This window comes from Ochotona curzoniae, unplaced genomic scaffold (genome assembly GCF_017591425.1).
Source record: "Ochotona curzoniae isolate NIBS_2020 unplaced genomic scaffold, NIBS_Ocur_1.0 contig_1014, whole genome shotgun sequence".
NCBI classification, from domain to species: Eukaryota; Metazoa; Chordata; class Mammalia; order Lagomorpha; family Ochotonidae; genus Ochotona; species Ochotona curzoniae.
The window spans coordinates 31,473,343-31,490,393 of record NW_024464920.1 but is presented as its reverse complement, the minus strand read 5'-3'; the positions used below and the strand labels follow the sequence as shown (position 1 = coordinate 31,490,393).

Here is a 17,051-nt window from a genome sequence, read left to right as displayed (position 1 = left end):
TATGTACTACAGGAAGCTGACATTAGGAGTAGAGCCAGAAACTGATTCCAGGCAGTCTGATAAAGGGGACCAAGACTTCCTAACACACTGGCCAGACATCTGCCCCTACCTTCCTGTTTTCTTTACTATTTATTCAATTCTCTTTTAAGACTTCCAAGCCAGTCTTCCTTGTAAGCCAGCAAAACATTCTAATGAACCGTGCTTTCTTTAACCAAGCAACTAATCAGACTCGATAGTTGGCAAGGGATAGAGAAACAGTGTGTCACATGCCTCCATTTACAGTGCTATGAACGTAATAATAGTGGAGTATTCCCTAATCTGATTCTTCATAACACACTGGAATAGTTGCTATCAGAGCAATACAGTGAAAAGCATGGACTCTGGAATTTAACGTTTGACCTGGGTCCTAGCCCTGTCCAACTACAACCAACTGTAGTTGAGTCACAGAATCCTCTCCTGCACAACGGTGGTGGTAAGAATATCTTGAGTACTAAATTTGAAAATGAATGTCAAGGCCTAGCCTCTTGCTTGACACAGAAGCTTTAAAAGCAATGAAATCAAGAGCAACAACATAAACATCTCTCAGACTTCGATCTCTGTCTAGCAATCACTACCACTGGCATAAGAAAGAAGAGTACATGGGTTGGTATGCAAGAGCTTCTGCCAGGAATACCTTAGCATCTCTGGGTGCTGGCTTGGGGAAGGGAAAAAACAGATGCCTTTGGATGCAAGGAAGAGCTGGAGAAGAGTAGGAGGCACAAACAAAAGATATTCTTGGACATGGATGTTGATTTTTCACCCACTCATTTGTTCATTCCGCACTGAGGACTTACTGCAGTTTTGGATGTTGGTTCCTTGCCATGTACCAGACAGATCTGTGCTAGATGCACAACAGTACTGGAGAGTTGGGTGACTCCACCCCTGCTCTGAAGCAGCTGACAGTGCCACATGTAAACTGGATGTGAGCACAGGCAGAAAGGAGGTAGGGTGATTCTTCTGCCTTTCCCAAGACTGGTCTGATTTGGGGACCAAAGGTCCATGTCAAGCTCCTCAGCCCCAAGCAATGAAGTAGTTCTTTATCCTGCCAAAAGAAGCCAGAGAGGCTGCATTGGCCATAATCTTGACAAGTCAGGGAGGGCTTCTTGGCAGAAAGAATGGCCTCCAAGGTCCAGTAGGAGTCAGCCAGGCAAGGATGGTAAGGGGTAGGCATGGGAGTAGATCCTAGAGGCAGATGAGGTCATGAGGAAGTGGAGGGTTGCTGAGGGAGGAAGCTGGGAACCCTCTACCTAGAGGGCACCGCCCCCCCCACACACACTTTTCCTTGAACTCTATCTGCTGCCTGGTGTGACTTAAGAGTGAAGATGCAGAAAATCAGGGGATGAGGCAACTCTCAGATTGAACAGGGAGCAGAGAAGACTAACTTTTCCCAAGTTCTTGTCCATATAATTTAGTTCCTCTCTGGACCAATCTTCTCAGAATGAAATTGACAGGTATATGTGTGTTTGGGGGTGGGGGTGGATTTTAAGAAGTGCTTAGGTGCTAGAATCACTGCAGTTCTCTTAGAAGGTTACCTCTTGCAGTTTGGTCTTGTGCACCTGTATTCACTTGCTTTTCTTCTTGCTTTGTTACAAAGCAGCATGAGCTCCTTCTCCAATGTGGCAGCCTGATCTTGGACATACAACTTCCACAAATGCGAGCTAAATGGACTTTGTTTCCATCCTAGGTAGTCTGTTACAGTATCAGAAAAGAGACAAAGACAAGCTCACTAAGCCAAGGAACCCCAATTCATAGTCCACATGCTCAGGCCATCCACCACAGATGTATCCATGTACAAGATGAACAATCTATACATGGTCTTCTTAGTCTACTTTGCTTCCTTAATAAGCAACGCAGATCATCACACAACTGTGTTGCCAGCACTGACTTGCTCATATCACAGCTGGTCAGAACGGATGTGTTTGCTGGGCCACCACCAGCTGGCAGAGCTACCCTGGAGATATTATTTTATTTATTTTCCTTTTCTAAGTGAAAAGAACTGATTCCCTGGTGAGACATCATCCTCTTTCCCATGGAAAAGCAGCTAGGTTTTTATTCTCCATTATCTTCTAAATGTTTGCTCTGTAGGAATGCTCTTTGCCTTAACTTGTTTCTGTAGTTTGCAGTCTATTCTATAAATATGAACAGTATTAAATCAAGAAGGTACTTGTTTAGCTTTTCAGCACTACTTTTCTAAAGTGATTTACTTTGGAAAAGGTGATTTCTGAATCATCCTTTAGGTATGTGTTTCATCTAATATTGGTCTGGAAGAGAGACACTGGGAAAAACAACTTAGTGTCTTTTCTAAAACCTCTCCCAGAGGGGGGAAAAAAAAGATCATGGGGCGGGGAGGAGGGGGAGTCTTGACATCACTTAATAAAGCTTTATGAGTAAGTCCTTTACTACGATAGATAACATTGCTAATGCATGTTGCTCAATGAAAGAAAATGTCCCAGGCTACACTTTACAACAGGCAGAAAACTTTGAGCTGTCTTGCCAATGCTTTATACTAAGTGCCAAATCCTTATTACTTTCGTAGGCATTTATTGTAATAACATGAATCATGATGCATCACTCTGGTATTCGTGTGACTGCTCAGTGTTAAGTCCCAGGGACCTCCATGGAGTTGACTTTATTTGGCTTTCCACTTCCGTTTCAGAGTGAGAGCCACATGAACTCAGACGTGAAAGCTCACAGGAGCCCAAGGGGAGGCCCTTGCTATTGCTGTTTTGCTCTGCCTGTGCTTGATGGCTGTGGTATGTGCAGACCTGAGCACTTAGGGGGACACTCAGCCAGATCTATCCCTCTCTTTCCTCTCTAGTTTCCATTGCACCAAGAGGCCTGCAATGGTGTGCAGGATTGCCTAGACAGTTAGAAAGGGCTAGAGCATTTAAGAGAAATGGGACTAGAATTTGGGAACATTAGGTATATTTGGTCTAACTTCCCACATATAATCTTGAGAAGTGGACAGGATCTAAAACTCTGGAGAGGGTTGGGATGTTCGTGAGACAGTTACTAGCCATAGCTCCTGATGGGATGACCTCTGTGAGTCACCGATGTGGTCTCACCTGAGTGACAGTGTACAGAACACCAGCCACCAATGGGTGTTGCAGACACTGAAATTAAAGTCTCATTCAAAAAACATTGCATGTTTGCAGCACTTCTCTCTCCCATTTTAGCTAAGCACTGAGGGTAAAAGGGCAAATGCAGACATGTTATTGGCCTCCAGCAACTAATACTTTGACCTGAGAGGCAGATACCCGTCAAGGAATCACACAGAAATATGTAAAATGTCAGTCTTGACAAAGGAATGGCTCACAAGTTACCATGTGTGGGCTTGACCTAGCTAGGAATATTAAGGTATAACTGAGACCTGAAAGATGAGAAGTCATTAGCTGGGTTCTTGGAAGAGAAAAGAGTGCTTGAGGCAAGGGGAGAACACACATACATGGAGTTCAATGATTTGCCCAGTCAAATGATTAATAGCTACTAGAGTAAGATATGGGTGTAGAGCTCCAGGGGTCCCTGCTCGGGCATCTCTAACTAACCCTGCCCACTAAAACTTTCAGCAATGGGGGAAAGTTCTGTACCTATCCTATTGAATATAGTAGCGATTAGTCATGTGGAGGGAAGAAAATGATGTTTCCTATGAGATAAGGGCATTGACCTCAGGAATTAAATTCACTTGCTCAAAAAACAAAAGTCAGGCCCAGCACAATAGCCTAGTAGCTATGCTCCTCACCTTGCATGTCCCGGATCCCATTTGGGTGCCAGTTTGTATCCCACCTGCTTCACTTCCCATCCAGCTCCATGCTTGTGGCCTGGGAAAGCAGTCAAGGACTACCCAAGATCTTGCGACCTTGCTCCTGTGTGGAAGACCTGGAAGAGGCTCTTGGTTCCTGGCTTCGGATTAACTCAGCTCTGGTCATTGTGGCTAATTGGGGAGTGATCCAGCCGATGGAAGATCTTTCTGTCTCCCCTCCACTATGTAAAAAATCTGACTTTCCAGTAAACATAAATAAATCTTAAAAAAAAAAAAAGTGCACTGGTTTCCACTTTGTGTCAGGCACTTGGCTAGACTTAGATGTTCCTTGCTTAACAATCTCAGGCTGTTGGCTCTTCTGGCATTCATGGTCTAACAGAACAAACAGGTTCATAGGAGCAACGATAATGTAAGTGACTGAGTTAACAGAGCCTGTGCTTTTAGGGCTGCTTCCTATGAGTCATAAGGGATCATTCTTCTCCAATATAACCCTAGATGTGCTCAAAGCTCATCATTTCTAAATTCCAGCTGTGCCCTTGCCCAAGGCCTTCGGAGAAGGCTGGAGTGGTGATGGGGTTAATTTAACACATGAGACATTAAAAAGAAAATTCCTCTTCTGCTGTTAGACAGAGCTGTATTACATTTACATGAATTCTAGCTCTTCATTTATAGGTCATTTATTGCTAAGTTTGGGGATTCCAGGCTCACTGATGAATATTCATGAATTGGCTTCTACTCAGTGGTTTAGTAAGTGAACTAAGATTTTAGAACCCAAGCTGTAGTTTTATGGGACTTCTACTTCTCACTCTGGCTAAAAAGGGAGCTAATAACTTTTACATATTTTTTAAAAAGCATTTTCCATAAGCAGCACTGTTCAAGCACTTCAAACATTTAAACCTCCCTGCCTTTGCATACAGAATGCCAGCAGTTATTACATCATTGTCAAAAGCACTTCCTGATACTCAATTAAATTCATTATGGTTAAATATTCAATTCCTGCCAATACCCAATTTAAATCGTCACTTCAAAATAATTTGTTTCCGATTATCAGGATCTACTAAATTACCTCCTCAAACCAATCACCTGGAAAAACATTACATGCCAGGAAAAATAAAGACTTTTCTCATTACAGTGCAAGGACACCTGACCACGGAGATTCTCCTTATGGTGTGTAGATTTCTCCAATGTGTTCTGACTCACAGCTGGTCTATCTCAAAGACTCAAGGAACAAGAATGAGGAGGCTGGGCTGGAGTTATGGCATAGGGGGTGAAGCCACCACCCATGACAATGGCATACCATATCAGCACACGGGTTCTAGTCCTGGCTGCTCTGCTTCCTATCTAGCTGTTTGCTAATGTGCCTGTGAGGTCGCAGTGACGGTCCAAAATACTTGGAACCCTGCCACACATATATTGGAAGCACACATGGGGTTCCTGAGCTCTTACAGCCATTTGAGGAGTGAATCAGCACATGGAAGATCTTCCTGTCTGTTTCTAGCCACACCGTATGACTCTGCCTTTGAAATGAATATACTATATACATTCATTTATATATTACATAGTATATATTCATATATATATATGAGTGGGATAACTATGGGAGTTAAGACAGGATTGGCTATGAGGGACAGGTGTTGAAATCACACACTCCTTTACCAAAGGGGACTTTGCCTCACTGAACAAAATTAACCGGAGATAGGTTATCTTTCAAAAACACAGAACCATGGACTGGCATTGTGGCATAGTGGGTAAAGCCAGCATCCCATGCAAGTGTCAGTTTGTGTGTTTGATGTTCCACTTTCAATCCAGGTCCCTGCGAATGCACATGAGGAAGCCGTGGAGGATGGGCCAAAGGTTCTTGGATTGCTGCACTCACATGGTAGATGCAGAAGCTCCTGGTTCTTATCTTCAATTTGGTTTAGCGTTGGCTGTTATAGTGATTTGGAGAGTAAACCAGCAGACAAAAGATTTCTCTTTCCCTCTCTCTTTTCTGCTTTCAAATAAGTAATTAAATAAATACATCTTTTAAAAAACACAGTATCAGTGGTGGGATTTAGCACTGTGGTTTAAAAGTAGTTTGACTAATCTACATCTCGCATCAGAGTGTAGGTTCAAGTCTGGTCTCTAATTCTGATTCCAGTTTCCTGCTAATGTATACATGGGAGCAACAGTAATGGCTCAAATTATTTAATCTCTGCCACCCATGTGAGAGATCTGGATTGAGTTCCATTTTTCTAGCTTTGATGTAGTTCAATCATGGCTGTTGAACTGCTTATTTACTTCCTTGAACTAGTGAATGAAATATCTTTCACTGTCTGTTTGTATCTTTCAACCTTTCAAATAAAAAGTTAGAAATAGGATCAACTTTAAAAATTAAAATTAAAAATACAGACTAGAGAGGTATTCCAAATACATTCTACTAGAACCATCAGGGAGACTAAAAATGTGTATTTTTTTTAAGATTTATTTATTTTTATTGCAAAGTCAGATATGCAGAGAGGAGGAGAAACAGAGAGGAAGATCTTCCATCTGATGATTCACTCCCCAAGTGGCTGCAACGTCTGGAGCTTAGCCAATCCGGAGCCAGGAGCCAGGAGCCTCTTAGGGGTCTCCCAGTCAGGTGCAAGGTCCCAAGGCTTTGGGCCATCCTCGACTGCTTTCCCAGGCCACAGGCAGAGAGCTGGAAGGGAAGCGGGGCTGCCAGGATTAGAACTGGCACCCGTAAAGGATCCTGGGCATGCAAGGCAAGGACTTTAACCACTACACTATCATGCTGGGCCCAAAATGTGTATTTCTTTTTCTTTTTATGATAGTCCCATTTTTTTTTATTATTATTATTACTAATTACATTGCATTATGTGACACAGTTTCATAGGCACTGGGATTCCTCCGCCACCCTTCCTTAAATCCTCCCAAAAATGTGTATTTCTAAAAACAGATCTGTCTTGTAAGAACAAGCTAACTTTTATTATACTTTTAGGTTTAAAACATAGCTTTCGAAGTGTGTAGTTTGTCAGTATCTTTATTCTTTTGAATTATACAGGCACCTCCTACCTTCTGAATTTCAAAGTTACCCTCTCTTTTCCATTATTGCTGGCAAGGTATTGTATTTTCACTGTTTCTGCTTATCTAGATTTCCCAATGGGTTTTGCTTATTTGTCCATCAAGGCTACTAACACCTCATTTGATCCTTCATCTAGATTAAATTTTGCTTCTGCCAAAGAGTAGCTTTTGGTATTTCTTTCCATGAAGGTCTTAGTAATGTACTTTTTAAATTTATGTAAGTTTGGACATTTCTTAATTTCTGTATAAGTTAAGAGTTAAAATTTAATAAGATTTTAGAAGCTGAAGTAACACTTAAGTCCCATCAATGCAGAGGAGATGTTATTCCATTGTTACCTGTAACCCAATGTTGTGTAGGGGAAGTCAGCTGCCTTAAGCAATCTACTTATTATTTCTTTTAAAAGTAATCTGCCTTAATGTGGGCTCCCTGCTGGACAACTACTTCCATTGGAAAGCGAGAGTCGGGATGGGGGCAGATCAGACTAGGCAAGGCTATAACACCTGTGGGCCTCGTGTGAGCTAGATCAGAGAAGGGTCATGGTGGGCTGACCGGTGCAAGCAAAAATTAGAGTGGGTGAGGGTTGGTTGGGTTTAGCCACAGCATTAGCTGGCAGAGGCTGGCACTGGGAGCTAACTCTGTGAAGTCAAATGCCAGAACCACCTGGAGAGTGCATAATCTGGAAGAGGGTGTAGCCTAGAAAGGAAATAGTGGGCACCTCCCTTGGGGTTACCACTCTCACTGGACAGCACGAAAACCAGGACAGGGGTAGGGGTGGCTAGATAGAAAGGCACCTGCCAGTAGGTGTATGGGTTGGATAGTAGGTTGGTTGGGTTGAACTAGGTTTCAATGCCCATTGACATGTATGAGAGCTAAGTGGGATGTGGGACAGACTGGACAAGCCTGCAGTACATACTGGCAAGCTTGGGAACCAGTGTAGGGGACAGAACTGGTGGGGGTTATGGGGAGTCACCCCAACTAGGCTGCAGTTCCAACTGGTTTGTGGGAAGACCGAGTATGAAGTGGGTAGGATCGAGCTGGACTACAACACCCATTGGTTCACGAGGAAGACAGGGCTGGAAACAGAACGGACCCAGAAATCGCAATGACCAGCATGTGCATAAGCTGACTGATGTGTCGGACAGTGTTGGACTCTGTACTGGAAAACTCATGCAAGAATCAGGTCTGGGATCATCTCAGATGAAGTTTCTTTGGAGATCCCTTTAACTGAACTGCTGATCTCAGAACCCTAACCATGAAGAGACTATGTCAGCCAGTGGACTCTGAATAAGTTTCATTGCGATTGGAACTGCGAGATTGGCAGCAATCCAGAACTGATGCACTACAAAACTGCTTGAGCAGGACCCTCGGAGTGCACGTCCCGTTGGGGATCTGGGATGGGTGGAGGTTGGGTGGGGCTTTTCCCTTTGTTTCTCTGTTGACCCAGATACAGGGGAAAATGAAAATATTAGTGTAGAAACAATGATATAACCCACTTTCACCCTATAGTCCTTGACCCTTTGTACCCTAATCAACTAAGTAAGATTATTAAAAAATAATTTAAAAAATAAAAAAATAAATTAAAACTAAAAAAAAGTAATCTGCCTTTATTTTTTTCCTCTCATAGCTTTGACCTTAATGTAATGCAGACTCTGATACATGTTGAGGTCAGGTTTATATTTAATTAATATATTTGGATTTCATGTTCTTTTTTCATGTAAGTATTCACAAGTTTCTTTAAGTTTGAAAATATTTTTACCATTTTTTTTCAAATAATATTTCTTCTCTACATATTGGGTGCAGTTTTACTCATTTAGTAAGACTTTAAGCTTTTTAATTCCTATATTTTTTCCCAACTAAAATATTTATTACCTCTTAAAAATACTACTTTTTTTTTTGTAAAAATTGTTGCTCATTACTTTCTTTTTCTTTTGAATATTTACAAAGATGCTAGTTTTAGGCCTGGTGTGGTGACCTAGTGGCTAAAGACCTTGCCTTGCATCCTGTTCATATCCCAGTTGCTCTACTTCCCATTCAGCTCCTTGTTTGTTGCCTGAGAAAGCAGTCAAGGATGGCCCAAAGCCTTGGGATGCTGCACCCATGAGGTAATCCTGATTTCAAATTGGCTCAGGTTCGTTCAGCTGTTGTGACCAATTGGGGAGTGAATCATCAGATGGAAGATCTTTCCTCTCTATCTCTCCTCTCTGTAAATCTGGCTTTCCAATAAATAAATAAATCTTTAAAAACAAACAAAAAGCAAATATGCTAGCTGAAGACCTCTTTTAGTTTGTTGACTTGTCAATGTCCCTGTGCATTTTTTCACTAGCTTTCTTAGTTTGTTTCCTTCTGTGCTTCTGAGCTCATGTTCAGTATGAGATTGTTTTTCATTGGAGACACCTTTACTCAGAGGTCCAAAATACTCTTGTGCAATAGTTTTTATTTTACTGTCTCATTCCTGTATCATGTTGATCCTATGAATTTGGGGCAAATTCCTAGAGAGAGTGTTTTGGGATTTTTGTTTCTTGCAAGTGATTTCATATCCTGTCTTCAATGTCAGTGTCTGCCTTGCTCCATCAATTCAAAACTTCCTGGCATCTGTATTTCAGGCTCAGCATTTTGAGCACCTGAAGTGTGCATAATTTCAACACCTGTCCCTCACAAGCAATGCTATTTTAACTCCAAGGGTTATTCGAATTCTAACATGTGCCTAAAATATTTGACTTTCAGCTTCTTTGAACTAACTCTCACAGTAGAAATTAGAAGTGTAGAATCTGGGGCTGGTGCTGGCATCATAAAGCTTAGCCTAACTTCTGACAGCAAAATTACCATCCCATATGAACAATGATTGGAGTTCTGGCTGCTCCACTTTTGATTCAGCTCCTGAATGGCATGGGAAATAATCAGAGGATGGTGCAAGTGCTTGAGCTCCTATACTCATGGAAGAGATCCTGATGAAGCTCCTTGTTCCTGCCTTCAGACCAGCTGATCTTGTCTGTAGCAATCATTTCGAGGGTGAATCAATGAATGAAAGATCTCTCTCTGTAATCTTCAAAATTAAAAAGTTCAGAGTATCTATTTTTTAAAAGCCTTATTTGTTTTACTTGAAAGTTGAGTTGCAGAGAGAGGAACAGAGAGACAGAGAGAGATCCTCCATCTGCTGATTTAATCCCCAGTGGCTGCAATGATCAGAGCTGGGCTGATCCGAAACTAGGAACCAGGAGCTTTCTCTCAGTCTTCCACATAGGTGCAGAGGCCCACGGCCTTTTTCCATTCTCTGCCATTCTTCTGGGCCATCAATAGTAAGCTGGCTTGAAAGTGGAGAATCCAGGACTAGAACCAGTGTCCCTCAGGGACGCCAGTGCTGCAGGTAGAGCTTTAGCCTGATACACCACCACACTGGCTCCCAGAGTCCACTTTTTCATAAATTAAAAGACCAGCTTGGATGCTTACTAGTGACATAACTTTGGCAAGAGTGCTTAGCCTGTCTGTACTTCATTTTCCTCAACTGTAAAATGGGATAGAATTTGTATCCTTAAAGTTATAAGGATCAAGTAAGATAATACCTCAGTGAGACATTGGGAACAGTGCCTGGCACATGGCAAGCATTAAACACGTGTTTGTTATCATTATTTCTTGCCTTGAAGATTACCTAAATATTAAACTTTTGGTTAGGACATTCTAGTGTGTGTGTATATATCAACACATATTTTAAATACATATTTTAAAAATAGATTTTCTTATGTTATATAAGCATGTGTTTGCTTTATCTATTTTCTTTCATGATTTTCCAAAATATGTAATATACCTAAGATAGTATACTGTTGGGGAAAATTTGGCCTTAGTAAGTGAGGGCACAGTGGCAGTGAACAGGATATGGGAAGCTTACATCGTATTCACTTGCTATATACGGTATTTAGAGCCCCCAACTTCTCAATGGTTGAATTCTTTTTTCCTCATTAAAAGCTCAGCTGGTCTATGCTATCCTTCTCTAGTTCCCATGGCTGTCACCGCTAATCTTCACAAATTCATCTTTATTTTGAAGGTCATGGAACTCCAGAGATGTGTAGATGTATTTGAGCTGGCAGGAGAATTATTTTACTTCATTCATTCCTACATACAAAAGGTTTTTTATTTAGTGTTTTACCATTTTATTTGACCACACCAGCAAGTCTGTTTAACTGAATGTGGTATTTTCACAAGGAATAATGATCTGAGTGAAGGGGGCCTATTCCCGAAAGCAGGATTGTGGATGCTAGTCTTGGCTCGCTTTCTGGGGTTTATTAAAAGAGTGTTTATAAAACCACTCTATTTGTATTTACAAAGAATATTAGTGGGACAAAAGGGGCAGAAAAAGAAAGTAGAAAAAAGATTAAGACTCAAAATTCTCTGAGGATAAGTCAGTCATTAAGTAGATCATATTTACAACAAATAACCAAGACTCAATGCAATGTGTCAGCCTACTCAGCTTCCAGCCACAGGTCAGCAAGGATTTAAATGCACAATCAACCTTCTCTTTTTCCCCAGAAAAAAGTCAACTAACCAGAAGGCTGTGCGAAGGTTTCTTGAGTAGAAGGGGTCTAAGAGTGATCTCATCAGCCCCCTGCTGTCCTGTTCCCCCCAGGCGATTAGGGAGCCTGGTGAGCAGACTTGTCTGTCCCCTACGGGCATGGTAGAGCACGTCTCCTTCCTTCCTTCCTTTCTTTTGCTTGCAGGCAACCACTGCTGGGTGCGTTGTGGGAAGACAGTGTATCAGAAGCACTCACCAGTTTTGGCAGAAAAACACACCAACAGCTAATCTTACATTTGGAAAGGAATTTTCTGTATTCTACGAGGAGAAATACAAACCTATCTATGAACATACATCGACCTTTAAGGACTGGGGTTGTGGAAAAACGTAACTGCAAAAGGGCCATATAATGACAGCACAGTGAGAAATTCTTAGCCCTGGGACTCCCCTCCAGTCCACAAACACTACGTTGGCAGTCCCTAGGACAAGGCATGGCTTTGGTGTGCATCATAGAAAAAAGAATATTTCTCGGTCACAAGCCTTAAAGTAGTAATGGCTTTATTTGTTCTGAATTTTGTGGTTGGACCAGTTCATTCTTCAGAGGAAATCAATACATAGGTGGATACAGAAAGAATTTAGTATTACTAACTTATTTTCCAGTTAACTTAAGAAATACTGGTCAAATATCAATTTTGTGTAAGACAAAATAATGAAGAACAGCAGTTTTCTATTCTCTTTGCAAGCTAGATGCTCATAACTAAGAAACTTTGCCTTTCTGAGCCTCGGTTTTCACCTGGAAAATGGGTTATAGTTCATGAGAAAATGAGAAAATTTTGTATAATCCATGATGTTTTCTTATACTGAGCATTACACCCATGTATGGGCATATGAAATAATAGCCCCCTGGGAATAACTGGGTCTTCCCTCAGAAGTTTTGCATGGAGGCAAACTAGTATTTAGAAACCAACTGGAAGTTGTCGCATTCTCTTCAACATGCATGCTGTTGGACTACGACAGTAGCACTCAGAGGATAATCTGAAAGACTCCAAAACAAGGATGAAGACAAGACCATGTAAAAACCCAGAAATGCACAAAGAGAGTCCACTTGGAGAAATACCTGGAACAGGTGTGGCCTGTGGGCATCCTCTGTGCAGACATTGGAGAGCGAGAAAGGCTCTCTTGAAGGAATGACTTTCAACACAGAGAGAGAGAGATGAGCTTCAACTTCTTTTCTCCATGTCCAGTCTTCTAAAATCATCCTGAGATTGACCCTAGACAGGGATGGACAGGGAGAGGTCAGAAAAACTCCCTCTAAAAATCTCTTGTTTTAAGCAAAACCTACACTTACTGTCAGTAAGCCTCTTTTTTTAATACATTGCAGTAGAAGGATGGAGCCAAATGGTATATCATTTTCTGATATGTTTTAATCAGGACATCCAGAAAAGAGAATAACTTATGAGACAAGAAAGACCCAGAATGACAAATTAGTACAATAAATTCTTTGTTTTGTGCCAGTTTATTGCTTCTATCATTGACAGCACCACCATTGATCAGCCCTTGCCCAGGCTATGGGCAAGACCTTGCATTGAGTTTCTGATATTCACTCAAATAAACTTTTTCCAGTGCATTATTTACACAAAAGTCAGTGGATTCTCCAGATAACTTCAGATTAAGTTTCCTCCTATATTAAAATTATGCTGTTTTTCTTTTTGGATCCATAAACCCCTACATGATCTGATGATCTGGCCCCTGAGATGTCATTATAGGCACCTCTTACTCTAATTCCTGCTTGTATTTTATCCTCTCTGGGCTTTTAAAGACAAATTCTTATTTATTTATTTATTTATCGATCGATCTATCTATTTATTTATTTGGAAAGCACACGCACATACACAGTGAGAGAGAGAGAGCGATGTGCTATGTGCTGCTTCACTCCCCACATGCCTACAGTAGCTAGGAACATGAAACTCAGTCTGGGTCTCATATTGTAGGTAACAGAGACCCAGTTGTTTGTGCTATCACCTGCTGCCTCTCCCTGCATACATTTGAAGAAAGATGGAATGGAGAGTAGAGCTGGGACTCAAAATCAGGCCTTGCAAAATGAGGTCATATTATCCTATGTGGCAACTCCACTCTGGGGTCAAACATCCATCACTAGGCTAGTATTTTTGGTATTCCAAGCTTCTTTCTGGCTCGGGACCTTTGCATAAGCCATTTTCTCAGTTGAGAGAATGTTCCCTGAATGATTCTTCCTCTTGATTATGACAGGCTTCCCTAGAATCTTGTGTTTTCTTTTTCTCTGCTAAAAAACTGCAGCTCCTTCTTTCAAAGCACCTGTTGTAATTTACGTACTTATTTGTTTGTTTGATTCTTGTCTGACTGTATGACAAAACCGCAAGCTCTAGGAAGGGCAAATCCGTTCCTGTTTATTCATCATATCCTGATGCTTGAAACTTTAGATGGTGTTCCATAAATATTTATCAAGAGAGAAAACACCAGTTTGATGTTCCTTTTTTCCTAATTCTTATAGAGAACAGAGGCTATTGTCTGAGCCACAGCATCCCTATACCTCTGCACATTTCCACATGCCATTGTTTCTGTCTGGAATGCTTTTTTCCCTGGCCTGCCTTTTCCTAAGCCTTCTGATTCAAGAACCAGCATGTCCTTTCCACTTTTGTGAGGATTTCCCTTACTGTCTTCTCTCTTTGGCATCACCACACTGCTGTATAGACCTCTGTTAGCACTGAGGACATCCTGCTGTCTTTACATGTTGATGTTTCCATCTCCTCCATGCATTGAGGACAGGAAGCATATCTTGCTTCTCCTTATATCTGTCGTTACATGTTACATGGAATACAGCATGATATGACATGTAAGAGGAATCCGTAGGTATTCATCCCTGTCACAGAAGCAGAGCCTGCGGAAAGCCGGCCACTGCTGGTGGATTCCTGCCAAGTGGCAGAGAGAGACAGTGGTGGCATCCTTGGTGGATCCTTCTACTGAGCAGAGTTCTATGAACAAGAGGGATGGGATGTGCCCTCCTCTCCTACCCACCCCACTTAGAGGTGAAAGCAGCCTGTATCTATGCATAAGATAGGGTTTCCCTTCCTTTGAGGGAACATTCTTGGGGCAGATTTTCAAGTTGAAGTCATCCAGAACAAAAGCTGTTTGCCAGCTGTGGCCCAGCAGCCCGGTGCCCCTCCCCCTGCAGCCCTGATGCTGTGACTGCCTAATGGGAGAGGGGTGTGAAGGCTTCCGGCGAAACATCTGGTTCAGGCCACTGTCAGCTGGTGAGATGGAGAGCAGCGAGCTCCCTGTCAGATTGCTTCGGGACAGCAGGAGGTGCTCAAGCTGGAGAAAGTGAAGAGGAGGTGGGCGGCAACGCTGCAGGCAGGGCTGCCGGGCTCCTCCCTGTGTGGCTCCAGGTGGCGATTTAAGTCCTTAAAAATGGGGCGCAGGTCCTGCTGAATATGCAAAAGCCCGAAGGGAAGGCTATCTGCCTGACTTTCATTCACTTGGATCTGTGTTCCTGGCAAGAGCCCCTAACTTCTGTTCAGAGTGTCACCTTTCTAAGGACACTTCATCCTCCTCCTCCATAATATTCCACAGTTTTTTTTTTTATCCCTTGATAGAGATCTAAGAGATATTGTGGAAATGGGTGATGCTATGTACCTATATTCATGGATGATTTTTGTTGTCTTTAAATTATTTAACAGAAATTTCCCTTGAAGATACAACAATTTCAAAGGCACCAAGGCAGAATTTGAAATTTCTGCCCCAAACTCCGAGGAAGACTTGCAAATCGCAGCCACCTACATGCTGCCTCCAACTTTGATTTTGTTTTTCCTTTCTGGGGACAAGCTGAATATGACTTTGAATTTTTTTTTGAAGATCCTGGCTGGCTAGTGAACTGACTATAAACTAGCTGCTAGACACAGCAGACATTATCTTAATGGTACTGATAGATCAGGAGTGTCACACATCATTAAAATAGCTGATTGATTAGAAGAAAATAATTAGCTTGCTCTGCCTTGCTGGAAAGCTTTTCGACATACCAAGGAGGAGATAGGGAAGGGCCGAGGGGTCATCCATCTTTTGATCATTTGTTTTCCCTCCAAGGTGATGAAAAAGGCCCTGATAACCCTTAGGGAAGGAAAGAAATATAAACAAGTCTTCCTTCTTCTCTGCCATTTACTCTGAGAGACTATCTGCAGACTTTCTGGAGTGTGGTGTGTTTATTCCAGTTACAGAGATACACCCTTTTAAATCAAACACTCTGTTAGTGCCGTGGAGTTGTAAATCAGTGGTTCTTTTCAAGTGACTTGATAGAATGTGATATTCTGCTTTCCTCTGACAGGATATAAACATAGAAACCTAAATATTATAATCAAGGCCAGCCATTGGCAGGGCTGTGAAGAAGGGCATGCAGATTCTAGTGGCTTTTCATTGTCCTTCCTGCCTTAGGTGGTATCTGCCTTATTCTGGCTGTTTCATAGTCATCTTTGTCCCCTTGGAAGGGAAGTTGACACAGGATCTGTGTGATTTAAGGCATTTTTATGCTCAGGGGTGTTTGCAGTTTTGAACACAGGCATGAAGAACCTTGAAGCAAGGGATGTGTCTGGAGAGGTATTTGGCTGGGTGAGGGGCCTCATGACTCCCTGGGAGTCAAGCTGTGAACAATGTGGGCCATCCTGACTCATGATAACCCTGCCCCTTGGAGGGAAAGGCAGAGGATCTGCAGATCCAAATCTCCTGGGAACCTTCAGCAGATCCTGACATGCATTTCCTGCCTCAGTCTCCATTATTGCTTCAAGGAGCCCCTGTTGCAGATGAAAGTGCATTATGCAAGCGTAAGAAAATAAAATTGTGACACATGGTTGTCCTGGAGGAAAGAATTAGAGTTTAGGAACCAGCTGGAATGTTACTGGGTGTGTTACTGGCATCCCCACAGCAATGGAACAGAATTGCTATGAAATTTGTATAAGGCATATAGACCTACTTACTACCTTCCATCAGAAACTGAGTCTCATCTGAACATGATTTCTTGACCATTAACTCCTAATCATCTGGTACAATTTATTTCTTTTAAGTGAACATTAATGACTTGATATATATGCAATGTATGACAATGTGGAAATCTGGGAAACTAAAAATAGAAGAAAATCTTCTAGAAGCTTTATTTAGGCAGAATCATATATTCTCTGAGGGTCTTATTTTTTTCCGGGAAATATGTATGTATCTATGTATATGTTACATGCTTTTTGAAATACTGGGCATTTGTTTTATGATTTACTCTTGTATGGACACTCATGCATGGTGTGTGTGTGTGTGTGTGTGTGTGTGTGTGTGTGTGTGTGTGTGTGTTACAGCTACCGCCATCCCTGGGATGGCCCACAAGAATTATATCTACCGGGTTTGGTGCAATGGTTAAGATACCACTAGCAAAGCTTGCATTTGATTTTGGAGTATTTGGGTTCTAGTCCTGACTATGCTCTCAATTCCAGCTCCCTACTTGCATCCTGGGAGGCAAAATGGAATATCACAGCTACCTGATGCCTTTTACCTATGTGGGACGCCCTGATGAAATTCCAGACTCCTGGATTTAGCCTGGCTCAGCACCAGCTGCTCTGGCCACTCGCGGAATGAACTAGTGGATGGGAGATCTCTCTCTCTCTCTCTCTTTC

At 42.0% G+C, this 17,051-nt stretch overlaps 1 protein-coding gene across 3 annotated transcripts in view; it reads left to right on the top strand.

The window, feature by feature from the left end:
- The window catches only part of MSRB3 (methionine sulfoxide reductase B3), a 234,334-nt gene that overhangs the window by 205,829 nt on the left and 11,454 nt on the right, over positions 1 to 17,051 (top strand). The gene's annotated exons all lie outside the window — the stretch shown is intronic.